Genomic DNA, 11,854 nt, shown 5'->3' with positions numbered 1-11,854 from the left:
CCAAGAGAAGTCACTCTGAATGGTTAGCAGTGTATAGTACCATCAAGCGGTGTGAAAGAGTTGGGCAGGCTAGATTGGCACTCATAATTGTCACAAGGATGGTTAAACACTATTAAAACAACAGTGTGTGGCTCTTAGAGGAAAACCCACTACACTTTACTAGCCAGAACAATTGCTAACTGCACTCTAAAACCTCTCCTTATATCCACAGATACACGCTGCTCTCACTCCTCATCAAAGACGTTTCTGTTTGCAGCAGACAGAGGCCATTACAGAAAGCCACAAATGTCATTCTTTCAAATTATTGTCTTCCTATTGGCCTGGAATGGAGCTTCATTGTGGGTTTTGATTTTCATTTGCTTATCAACTAAGGGTTTTGAGCATCCGATGAATACTGATCATTTGTAAAATATCTATTTGGGCAAATGTTTATTCAAGCACCTGAGAATTATTCTAATTAAGTTGTACTTTTTTAAAAAAAAAACTTTTTGAGTTTCACACCATCTACCTCAGTTCTGCTTACCTCCCTGTTCCTTCTTACCCACCCTTTACCCTTGCAATCTCCCCCCAAAATAGACACACAAAACTTAAAAAGCATCTCATTGTGGTTGCTGTACTGCGTCACAGTGTGTCCCACTATATCACCTCTCCACCCATCTTGCAAATGTTCATTGCTGTGAGTCACTAGTCTGGTTCAAAATCTCTGGCTTCTGTGACACACATCGAAATCAGATCCTCACTGCGACTCCTCCCGATTATTCTTTTGTTGCCCTTAGTCATGGAGTTACTGCAGCTTTGGATCAGCAAGACTGGTCCTTTCGCACATCCCAACCATTTGCAGGCCATAGAGATTTGGAGATGACCTGACCCAGAGCCATGGATCTGGGCCCAGTGGCAGCTGAGCTGGTTAAACACGCTGAACTTCTCCACACCACCAGGGGGAGCTCTCCAGCACTGCTCCAGCTAGGTGATCCGTTGGCAGGAGGCAGGGTCAGCTGTCCTGCTCTCATGCCCTCTCAGCTGGCTCACCCGCATCCACACCGGCTCACCTATGTCCACACTGCCTGTGAGGGGCAGGGCCAGCTCTCCAGCTCCCACACCCCCAGAACTGTCATACCTGTGCCTTTACCATCAGCGCCAGCTCCACTGTGCCAGGTGAAGTACAGGGCCGTTCTCTGCAGTGGTACAACCAGTGAGGGGTAAGGGCTAGCTCTCCCGTTCTTAGGACCTTTGGACCGGCTCTTCGGGCTACTGTAGGTGGCAAGGGAGAGGGGGACGGCATCCCCCCCAAACCCACACCATCTCACAGTAGAGGAAAAGCCGTGACACTCTTCAACCAGAGCCAGCACTACTATGATGCCCAAGTGAGGTACAGGGCCTGTTCTCCCAAGTGCTGCAGTTACTGAGGGGCGGGGCTAGCTCTCCGGAGCTCATGACCCAGTGGGCAGCTTTCCTGACTGCCAAGGTGGTGAGGGGCAGGGGTATCACATCTGCGCCCATGCCATCCCATGGCAGAGGAGTGGCAGAGTCAGCTTTTCCCACACTCATGCCCTCAGGCCAGCTCACCCACACACCCCAGGCTCCAGGGGCAGGCAGCTCCACTGTGCTACCTGGGGAAATGCATCGGGCCCACTCTCCCAAGCACTTCTCCCAATAAGAGATGGGCCCACCTCTTCAAAGCACTGCATCCAGTGAGGGATGGAACCAGTTCTACATAGCTCCTGGACATCTGTGCTTTCCACTGTCTCTAGTAATATGAGCCACGGACATCACGGCATCGACAGACTCAGACATGGCCCTCAGTGGGCTGGGACCACACCATGGTCTCTCACAACAGGCTCCTCCTCTCCACCCTCAAGTCTCTATTTCCTCCTCCTTCCTAATTCTCAGGCTGCTCTTTCTCTTCCATCCGACCACCACACTCTTGCACATTGCGCTGGCTCCCTCTACAGGCTGGCCCTGAAGCTGGTGGGCTTCTGGATGACATCCTCCACCCGCGCTGCATGGTGTGTTGTGGCTGCAAGTGGGTGTCTAAGGCCCTCCTGTGCCCTTCACTGTGGTGGGTCTGAGGGTGGCATGATGGTCTCTGTCTTCCTCCTCTCTCTCTGCACTGCCTGGATTTGATTTGATTTGATTTTTATGAATCCTAGGCATACAACAGCTTTGGCCACCAAGCCAGGCATCGGGCTAAGATGAACGGGGGGCTGCCTGCCATCTGCTCTGCCCCTGACTGATAGAAGAACAACACCAACAAGGTATCTCTTTGCCCACTGCCAGCAAAAGCACTTTTATAGACTCAGTATTTCCTTAGTGAATGAATACATAACTGGAGATGGATTTGTGATCAAAGATTACGGATCAAGACCTACTCCCTAGGACTAACTTCCCTCACACCTCAACATACCTGCAAATTCCCCAGAATCAACCCAGTAAACATGGCTGTCTCTGGATTATCTAAATCTATCCATCCATCTGTCTACCTATCTCTTCTTTCCTTCAGTCTTCTATCCCCCTTCTTTTCTTCTTATCCTTCCTTGCTAAAATAGATTCACTTAAGACACACTGCTTTTATGAAGTCAGTATTACCCTAACAATAAAACCAGATAAAGACACAGCAATGGAGGAGTATGGACAAAATTATAGGCCAAGCTCCCTCATGGATGTAGATGAAAATTTTCTCAATAAAACCCTTGCAAACCAAATTCAAAAGCACATCAAAAAAAAAAAAAAAAAAAAAAAAAAAAAAACCAATTTGCTGTGATCAAATTCACTTCATTTTTTTTAAAAAGGGGGGAGAGTTCTGTGTGCACATATCAATAAATGTAATCTCATGTAAATAGATCCAGGGTAAACAAAAAAAGTCAAATGATCATCTCAGTAGATGCAGAAAAGCACTTTAATAAGAATCCACGTCTCTTAATTATTCAGAAGTTATCCTGAGGAGACCAGGAGCAGTGAGAATATTTCTCAACATAATAAAGGTTATTTCTATTCTTTCTTTTGGTGTTTTGAGACAGGGTTTCTCTGTACAGCCTTGGTTTTCCTGGAAGAGATCCACTTGCCTCTGCCTCTCAGCCTCTCAGCCTCTCACCCTCTCAGCCTCTGCCTCTCAGCCTCTCAGCCTCTGCCTCTCAGCCTCCCTGCCTCTGCCCTCAGGTGTTGGGATTAAAAGTGAGCACCACCACATCCAGCTGTGTGCACTCTTGACCACTCAGCAACAGTGATTACCTGCACAAGATCATCAACATGTCAAAGAGAGAGGAATGGCCCCTTAGCCCTCACCCCCCAATGCTGTACCTCTGATAAACTGCCTGTTGTCTGGTAAATGCCTATGTGCCTGTGAGTAACCAAAATTAAGCAAAAAATTCCCCCAAAACAAACAAACCCAGACAAATGTGTAAGTAGAAGAGGGACAAATTGGAAATAGAAGGGACATTAGTGTGACTAGGAAGGGACACAAGGAAGGCATTCTAAGGACTCCGCCAGAAAATGCATTTCCAGCCAAGTCATAGAGAACTGACTCCCACAAGCTATCCTCTGACTGCCACATGCTGTGTGTAGCAAACACACACACACACACACACACACACACACACACACACATGCACAAATGCACACACATGTTTGGAATGAGAGGGGCTGGCAGGAGGGGGAAGGGAGAGCCGGATTGTGAGGAAGGTAAATATAACCAGAGTGCAAAGGTATCTGTGAATGAAAATATCATGGAACTCATTTTATGCACGGCCAAAGCACATTAGCTTAAAAGACCTCAGAGTATGAGAATGTTTTCAAAAATATATATACTAAAACTCCAGAAAGTAGAAAATAGACAAAGAAACAAACTGTCAAACAGACAAAAGCTAAACCTAGAAAACCAGGGAAGGCATCTTCCATGGAACAAAGGCTTTCTAAAAGGAGAAAAGGAGAAAAATTCAAGATGAGAACTATCGAAACTTCAGTGCTTCTCAGAGTTAAATAATAGGAATTTCAGGCTGGACACTGTGGTGCATGCCTTTAGCCCCACCTTCAGGAGGCTGAGGCAGGCAGATCTCTGAGTTTCAGACCAGCCTGGTCTACAGAGCAAGTTCCAGGACAGCCAGGGCTCTCTGCCTCTCTCTCTCTCTCTCTCTCTCTCTCTCTCTCTCTCTCTCTCTCTCTCTCTCTCTCTCTCTCTCTCTCTGCCTCTCTGTCTGCCTCTCTCTTTCTCTCTCTCTGCCTCTCTCTCTCTCTGCCTCTCTCTCTCTGCCTCTCTTTCTTTCTCTCTCTACCTCTCTCTCTCTCTGCCTCTCTCTCTCTCTGCCTCTTTCTCTCTCTCTGCCTCTCTTTCTTTCTCTCTCTACCTCTCTCTCTGCCTCTCTCTCTGCCTCTCTCTCTCTCTCTCTCTACCTCTCTCTCTCTCTCTGCCTCTCTCTCTCTCTGCCTCTCTCTCTCTCTCTGCCTCTTTCTCTCTCTCTGCCTCTCTTTCTTTCTCTCTCTGCCTCTCTCTCTCTCTCTGCCTCTCTCTCTCTGCCTCTCTCTCTCTCTCTCTCTCTCTCTCTCTCTCTCTCTCTCTCTCTCTCTCTCTCTCTCTCTCTCTCTCTCTGCCTCCCTGATGCTGGGATGAAAGGCATGCACAGTCAGAATCGTAGGTACAGTGGCCGTCTTCAGACATGCATTCCATAGGACGTGCTCTAGGAAAATAAGATCTCCATCCAAGAAACGGAGGCCTGGTGTGCTGCACGGCTTTCCTGTCAGTCATGGAGATCTCTGAGCCGGGTGGTGGGAAAACATACAGGAGATTAGTCGGGGGCTCTGGTTGTTTTGTTTGCTCAGAATCACTGAGAAAATGTGAACAGCTGTGTTCAGGGTGCTAACACGGATGCTAAAATTAAATATCAACATAAAATCAGTGCTGTCTAACAGACAATCAATGTTGACTAACAGACAACCGTGGAAAGGTGTGAAGGCAGATGACAGTCTGGGGAAGGGGCTTAGCAAAACTTCTCCAACAGAGGGCTGGGATTCAAAAGGTACTTTGTGAACAGACTTGGGCTGGAGACTAAACAACTGTTGTTCAGTTGTGTTGTTCTTGCAACAGACACCGTGACACCCAGTTGAAAGGAAGAAAATTTTATTTCGGTTCTTGGGTGATTTGGGGGGTTTCAGTTCATTGTCTCAGGACTAATTCTAGGCCTACAGTGAGGTGGCACTTCACGGTGGGTGTGGGAAAGCGGAAATGCCCACCTCAAAGTGCCAGAAAACAAAAGTAGGTACAGAGGAACCAGGCAGGACCAAATATTACCTCCAGAACATGCACAGTGACCTATTTGTCTGAGATAGACCCCACTGCCAAAGCTCTAGCACTTCCCACTGTGGTGCCACGGCCTGAGAGCCTAGCCTTCAAAACAGGGGCCTACAAGGGACATTCCGTATTCAAACCATAACACAGAATGGGCCAAGTAGCACAGAGAGGTGTCAATGGACAGAGCACAGCCAAACCAATATATATATGGTGAGATAGACGGAGTCTCGAGATCCAGCTCAGGCAGGTCAGAGGCATTGCCAAGAGGATTGCTAGACAGTATTAAAATCACTATTAATCCATCGCTCTTAGAGGAGACCCTATACTTTACTAACCCGTGTCATTTCTGACCACATTCTAACACTTCTCCTTATATCCACAGATCAAGTAGCTCTCCCTCCTCATCAAAAGTGCTTCCTTTTGCAGTCGAGAGAAATCAGCACAGAAAGCCACAGATGGTCAGACTATAGGTTGCCTGATCATGGGATGCTCAGTGGATATATCATATCTACAACACAGCCCCTGCACCTAAAACTTGGGACACATCGTGAAAGAAGAGACTGAAAGCTATACCCATGACCTCAACAACATGGCTGCCTAAACAAGCTCTGAACAATGACACCACCAATAAACAGGCTAACTTAGAAGAGGGAACTCTGGGCCCCACTCCCACACAAACAACTCTAGACAACTAGTGACAGCCGAGAATGGGAGAATTAGTCTTTCCAACTAATTAGCCAACACCAAGTGGTCAGCCCTGAAATTACATATGTATATATGTATGTAACAGTAATCAAGAAAAAGAGGCTACCAGCTTGAGTTGGGGAGTAAGGGGTAATACGAGAAAAGTTTGAAACGGGGGACGAGATTGGAGGAAGGAAATTGCATAATTATATTTTAATTAAAAATTGTTTTTCAAGTTTAAAAGTCCTTTAAACTTCCTGATGGTTGTTTTCCCTATAAATAAGCTACGTCATTGGATAGGAGGGGCAATTTGACTTCCTAATTGGCAGCAGTTAAACTTGTCCCTAATGCCCTGGCTACCTTGAACAAAGAACTCTCAGCCAGGCAGCCATCTGAACTACCCTTAAGCCCTCTTATTGGCTGTTGTCAGTATTCCATTGACCCTTTGAGGAAGCTACATAATTAGCAAAGCTGCTTACTACTAAAGAACTCCAGGTCCTAAAGGCAAACGGGTTCAGTCTGCTCTGAAGTGGTTTGTTGTCACAAAACTTGGTGAACTCTAAGGAACCTACCACTTGTCTACCAAGACCAGAGAGGGAGCACAGTCCCGTCGTAGTCACCTCCTGTTCTGACTGGTCCAAAAGGGACAAACGGGATGATCTGTGTCAATATAGTTCTTCATTTGCACAAAGGTCTGTGTGGTTAGCTATAGACAGGTTCGTTTGGATTGCTTCCTGAGCTGACTGAAACACAACTTCCTAGGCTATCCCCTCTACACACACACACACACACACACACACACACACACACACACACACAAACCAACAACAAAACTGTGTGTGCTAACATTGGGCCCCATGAAAAGCTTCTCTCAAGGGGCATTTTCCTAGCATAGTTTTGACCCCATCACTCACAGAGTGAGCTAAGCTGCTGCCCTGCTCTCCCAATAGCAATAGCGGAGTTACAGGAGTGGCCAAGAGCCAGGACAGTCCTAACAGTGCAACCAAGAGAGTGACCAGCAGCCTTGGCAGTTGCAATGGTGGAGTGTCAGCGGCAGCAGCCGCTCAATGTAATAGCATCAGTGACAGCAGCCGTGGAGCCAGGTACGAGCCATGGTGATGAAGAGGGAGTAAGCTGGAGCAGTCTGATAGCAATGGCTCTGACAAGTGCCACAGTAGAGTGACAGCAGAGACATCAGCAGGGTCGCAACACTATGTAACAGTGGCTAGCAGCATCAGTAATGGCCAAATTGCTCCTTCCCCTGTGATGGCAGCCGTGACAGGGGACGGTAGCATCCCGCTGCACCTGAACAGTTCCAGAGAGCGGCTCAGGAGGGAAGCAGAGCAAAGCAGAAATGAAAAGAAGATGAAAGAAGGCAGAGATGAGGCTGAAGGACCATCAAGTGCGAGAAACACCCCAGAGGGCTGCCAGGCAGTATTGAGAGACAGACACCTCGGAGGACAGGCAGAGAGGATAGGGAAACCCAGCCTGAGTCATGAGGGTAGGAAGACCCATGTCCCTTCCTGTGACAACATCAAATATTCTCAATGGCAAATCCAGGGTGGGCCATGGCATGAGTCACAACAGCAGTCATCATTGAGGTAGGAAAAACTCACACATCCTGACATCCTGGACCCATCCCCGGCAGAAAAGTCAGGGTCAGGTGTTTTCTCTTTCTACCAAGCACCTTTGAGCTAGTAGAAGACAAGGTGGTCTGTGAGTCACAGATATCTTTGTGACGTCATAGCTGCCTCCTCCTTGACCACCTGCCCTGCCCTTGCTGAAGCTAAAGGAGCAACATCAAGAGAGGAATGAACATCTGAAGCTGGGGCCCTCTCACCATGGTCAGTCAGGGTTGTATAAGACTTTTTGCCAGCCTCACCTGCCCTGGGATAAAGACTCGTCCTTGACAGAACAAAGCCCTGGGTGACTCCATAAGATTCAGGAATAGAATATGGATCTGGGCATTAGACAAAACCCAGAGAAATTAGTCTTACCTTTGACCCAGCTGTCACTGGCACTCCTCTATTGCTGTGAAGAGATACTTCGACCACGGCAACTCTCATGAAAGAAAGCGTGTGGTTGGGGCTTGTTTACAGTTTCTGGGGTTTAGCCCGTTTGGGTGACACACAGGCAGACATGGTAATGGGGAAGCAGCCCAGAGTTCTACATACAGCAGGGAGAGAGAGACTCGGGTTTGGAATGGGCTCTTTGAAACCTCAAAGCCTACCCCTAGTGACACACTTCCTCCAACAAGGCCACACCTCCTAATCTTCTCAAATAGTGCCACTCCCTGGAGACCAAGCATTCAAATCTATGAGACTGTGGGGTTGGGGGTGGGGGACTGTTCTCATTCAAACCACCACAGCTACCACCCCAATTCTGATCCTAGGAACTTGATCAAGATAAGAAAAAGGAAACATCAGAAACATCAGAAGAAACAGAAAGCATAAAGGATGAGATGCAACTAGAGGTAGGCAAGAAAACTCATAATCTCATTCCCTAGACTTAGGAGAGCCAGCTCTCACCCCGTTGATCTGTCTCTTAAATCCTCTCCTGGGCAAACAGTGCACAGAGCACACAAGACATGAAACCGAGTGGTGAGAAATGGGGAAGTAGATGGGTGAAGATGAGCCCCAAAAAGGTTATGGAGTGATTTGAAAGGCAGAAGTAGGCATTAATAGACATGAGGTGAGGGAGACCTTGGGTGTTGTGTTTGGTAAAAAGAATGAAGAAGAAGGGTATGTTTGGTGGAGGTACTGTATGGTGTGTGGGGGACAGGGTGCCTCTGCAGGCCCATGCTGAGGCATCCCTTCCCTTTGAGGTGCCAGCTACATGACAATATAGTATAGAATAGAGTTTATCTAGAGTTTATCAGGGCATGGGGAGGGGAGTTGAGGGGGTAGTAGAGAAAGGCCGAGAGAAGAAGAAAAGAGAGGAGTAGAGGCAGGCCATCAGCTCGTGGGGGAGAGAGGGAAGGGAAATGGGGAGAGAAGAGACAGAGGGAAAAGAGGAAGAAGAGCAAGAGAGAGGAGGGGGCAAGCAACCCCTTTTATAGTAAGTCAGACATACCTGGCTGTTGCTAGGTAACTGTGGGGTAGAGCCTAGAAGAAATGCTAACACTGGGTGTCTAGGATACTGTGTAGACATTAGACCCTGAATGTCTAGGACACTGTGTGAGCAGCATTCTGGGCTCAGGACAGTCACAAGCCATAGATTCAAAGTTTCTTCCCTATAAGGACTATTTGCTTCCTATACACAGAAGGAGGTGTCTCCCCAAAGTTTCACCAGGAAAGTCCATGTAGCAAGTATAACCCCCACTTGATAGACAAAAATGATGTAGGTCTGAGGGCCAATGTGGCCCACAGCCAAGGGCAAAACAAAAAGGTACAGGTAGAACTCCACTCCCCTCCCTTGTGTCCTCAGAAGCACCAGGAAAAGGGGTGATTGTTAGAGTCCCACATGTTTGACTTGACAAACACACTGGGAATCCATATTAGTTGCTCCTTATGGGAAAAAAAAGTACAGATTAGCGCAGATCTCACTTTCTGGCACAATCCTGTCCCTTAGTACTCGATTTTCTATGGTGTGCACAGTCCCCTCCTACCTAAGCACAGTGATACTCTTAAACACTCCAAAATCAGCTGACAAGGCACACACACACACACTGACTCCTCACGCTCGATGACTCCAGCCTCCATCCTGCCTGTCATCCGTGTCTGGATTTGAAGCTTAGACCACAGTTTCATAACACGTGCAAGTCTTTAAAACAGGTACCCTGTCATGCCTCGCTCCCATGGTAACAATAAACAAGAATTTTGAGAAATTACACCTTGAAAGAGAAGACACAGCAGTCATTGATAGCTACCCATAGTGATTTCTGTGTGGTCATCCCTTCTCTCCTCTCATGACCATCTGACCCATGGCCTCAGCAATCCAACCCTTGTGCTCTCACCCCCTGACCCCTGCTGAAGCTCTGACACCCACATCAAGTGTCCCTGCCATCTTCCACACTGATGTTCATCTTATCCACTCAGACCCTACCACTTGCCAGGCAACGTCTTTACCTTAACACAGTCCTCAATGGGATGAGGCTCCCTTTCCCAACCACCCTCTCCCATCTCGGTGCCTTGACATTCCCCTACAATGGGAAAACGAGCCTTCACTGGACCAAAGGCCTCTCTTCCCATTGATTCCAGACAATGCCATCCTCTGCTACATATGCAACTGGAGCCATGGGTGCCTCCGTGTGTACTCATTGTTTGGTGTTTTAGTCCCTGGGAGCTTTGGAGGGTTTGGCTGGTTGATAATGTTGTTTTTTCCCATGGGGTTGCAAACCCTTTCAGCTCCTTCAGTGCTTTTTCTAGCTCCTTCATTAGGGTCCCCGTGCTCAGTCCAATGGCTAGCTGAAAACATCCTCATATGTATCAGTATGACTCTGGCAGAGCCTCTGAGAAGGCATCTATATCAGGCTCCTGTCAGCATGCTTTGCAATTTCATGCGGTTCCATTTGTCGATTCTTGATCTTAGAGTATAATCCATTGGTGTTCTGTTCAGGAAAATTTCCCCTGTGCCTATGAGTTCTAAGCTCTTCCCCACTTTATCTTCTATTAGTTTCAGTGTACCTGGTTTTATGTGGTCTTTGATCGACTTGGTCTTGAGCTTTGTACAAGGAAATAAGAACAGATCAATTTGCATTCTTCTGCATGCTGACTGCCAGTTAAACCAGCACAATCTGTTGAAGATGCTGTTCTTTCTCCATTGAATGTTTTAAACTCCTTTGTCAAAGATCAAGTGACCATAGATGTGTGGGTTTATTTCTGGGTCTTCAATTCTATTTCATTAATCTACCTGCCTGTCTCTGTATCAATGCCATGCAGTTTTTATCACAATTGATCTGTAATACAGCTTGAGGTCAGAGATGGTGATTACCCTGGAAGTTCTTTTATTGTTGAAAATAGTTTTTGCAATTCTAGATTTTTTGTTATTCCAAATGAATTTGCAAATTGTTCTTTCTAACTCTATGAAGAATTGAGTTGGAATTTTAATGGGAATTGCATTGAATAGGTAGATTGCTTTTGGCAAGATGGCCATTTTTTACCATGTTGATCCTTCCAATCCATGAGCATGGAAGATCTTTCCATCTTCTGAGATCTTCTTGAATTTCTTTCTTCAGAGACTTGAAGTTCTTGTCATACAGATTTTTCACTTTCTTAGTTAGGGGCACACCAAAGTATTTTATATTATTCGTGACTATTGTGAAGGGTGTCGATTCCCTAATTTCTTTCTCAGCCTGTTTATCCTTTGAGTAGCAGAAGGCTACTGATTTGTTTAAGTCAATCTTATATCTAGACACTTTGCTGAAGTTTTTTATCAGCTGTAGGAGTTCTCTGGTGGAATTTTTGGGGTCACTTAAGTATACTATATGTGCAAATCGTGTTACTTTTACTTCTTCCTTTCTAATTTGTATCCCTTTGACTTCCTTTTGCTGTCTAATTGCTCTGGCTAGGACTTCCAGTACCATGTTGAATAGGTAGAGAGAGAGTGGGCAGCCTTGTCTAGTCCCTGATTTTAATGGGATTGCTTCAAGTTTCTCACCATTTAGTTTGATTTTGACTACTGGTTTGCTGTATTTTACTATGTTTAGGTATGAATCTTGAATTCCTGATCTTTCCAAGACTTTTAACATGAAGTGGTGTTGAATTTTGTCAAATACTTGCTCAGCATATAATAAGATGAACATGTGGTTTTTTTTTTCTTTGAGTTTGTTTATATAGTGAATTACATTCATGGATTTTCATATATTGAACTATCCCTGCATCCCTGGGATGAAGCCTACTTGATCATAGTGAATGATCATTTTGATGTGTTCTTGAATTCGATTTGCAA

Source organism: Micromys minutus, assembly GCF_963924665.1.
Source record: "Micromys minutus genome assembly, chromosome: 21".
NCBI lineage: Eukaryota > Metazoa > Chordata > Mammalia > Rodentia > Muridae > Micromys > Micromys minutus.
Note: the sequence above shows the minus strand (reverse complement) of the source record.